Here is a 1,994-nt window from a genome sequence, read left to right on the forward strand (position 1 = left end):
CCACTCAAGAGACAAAGGTGTGTTGTAGAGAGTTTTTTGTTCTTTGTACTACCTGAATCTTGCAGACAGTGTAAGGAGCATGTTGGTGCTGTTTGTGTGGTAATTGTGTGCTCCTTGCATGCTGCCTGACTGTTAGAAATGAGAAAATTAGACAGCCATAATGTTGTGCATGCCCAGTATTTGTGTGCGGTCAAAAACAGCCCAATACCTTAGTAATGGTTAGTGTGGTGTAAAGACTTTGTATGACAGCATCACCTGAACATCACCAGTGAGTGGGACTTGCTTCCTTCTGATTTCAACAGGTAAACTGAATGTTTAAAACATTGCACATGTTTGGAAGTTTCTTTGTTTGATTTGCAGTTTATTAATCATTGATGGTGGCTTGCGGGATCTCTGCATCCCATGTTGTTGTTGTGTGTTGAAACGGGACGATTCATGTGGAGAACAGGGGACTGTTTACATTCTCATTTTTTTCTGCGCATATCAGAGACATGCAGTAAGGTGGTGAAAAAAAATTCAGAGTCTTATGGAACTAAAAAACTTCCATACTTCTGGGTATGAGAATAAAGTGATTAAATAAGTGAATAAATAAATAAATAATGATAAAGTGGCGGACGGTCCTGCAAACATGTCTCTAAGCTCTTTATTTTGCATATGAAACTCTGCAGTACCGACCCGGATAGTCAGCGTCATTGATGATTTGATTTAGAGTCGCCAAAAGGTTCCGATCTGTAAATAAAGCTTCACGTGATGCTCCACGTCTTCCAGCTTCGAGCATGGCTCTGATAAACGGACAGCTTTCAGTTTCATCGGCATTCTCAGCGTCATTGCCAAATAGTGAGCTCCTACTTTCCGCGCTGCCGGCTCAAATTGATAGGGCTTTACAGTCCTCAAACCACAAACACCCGGCGCCTCTGAATCAGCATCACTTTTAGAACAAATGTTTCCACAATCTGAGTCTGAAGACAGAATTGTGGACCTGGAAATATCGCCGCTATCGCTAGCTCCGACACGCAAAGGAGAAGCCATCTTGCTATATTGACCCCTTTGACGGCACACGCACCACGTGACCAAAACGGAGCTTTTGACCCGGAAGAGACAGGTTTGCCAAATTTGGCCTCAAAAATGCCGTTTTATTTCAATATTTCTTGCTCAAAACACACCAAAACATTTGGAAATGGTAAATATAAGGCGAAATACAGTTAACACCGAAAATGACCCACAACCCCATTACTAACCCTTTAACACACACACAACAATGGTATGTTCCATTTTCATGAGTTCTCTTGAGGTGGCCGTACAAGTCTCAAGAGAACTTTAAGACACACCTCTGAGACACAGTGGTACCTCCACGACCCTCCACGGATCACACAACCCAAAAACCTGCAGGTCAATCCCTGTACAGGTGCATGTGACCAAGGCTAAAACAGATGTATTCACTTTAGATGTAAATGTAGCCAGGAAGGGGCTCAGGCCAGGGTCTCATTGTGCCCATCCCAACCCAGCCAGCAAGGCCAAGTGGGCCCCACATGGTTCAAAAGTGGGCAGAGAATGTGGGCCCCAATTGGGTTTGTCTGCAGTTCAGTGGTGGCCCCAGTTGTGTTTGCCCACATTGACTTTTGCTGCCTAGGGACTGGATGCCTGGACAGCGACCCTGCTAGCTCTGCTGACTCCTGGGCGGCAGCACTTGCTTGCTTTGCTGGACCCTGGGCAGCGGAACTCGCTACGCTGTCCACCGGGCGACTGGCTAGCATAGCCACCTAAGCCAATGTGGACAAACACAGACCCAATAGGGGCCCACTTTCTCTGCCCACTTTTAAACTATATGGGGCCCACTAGGCCTTGCTGGCTGGGAAGCCAGGATGAATACAGAGGTTTGTTTCAGGAAAGACATCAAATCTTTGCCAAATATAAGAAAATCAAACCTGTGATAACCATAATGGATCGGTTGAGGCCCGGGTTATAGATGACTATCATCACTACTGATAGGGTAT

The sequence above is a fragment of the Oryzias melastigma genome, linkage group LG11 (assembly GCF_002922805.2).
Source record: "Oryzias melastigma strain HK-1 linkage group LG11, ASM292280v2, whole genome shotgun sequence".
Taxonomy (NCBI): domain Eukaryota; kingdom Metazoa; phylum Chordata; class Actinopteri; order Beloniformes; family Adrianichthyidae; genus Oryzias; species Oryzias melastigma.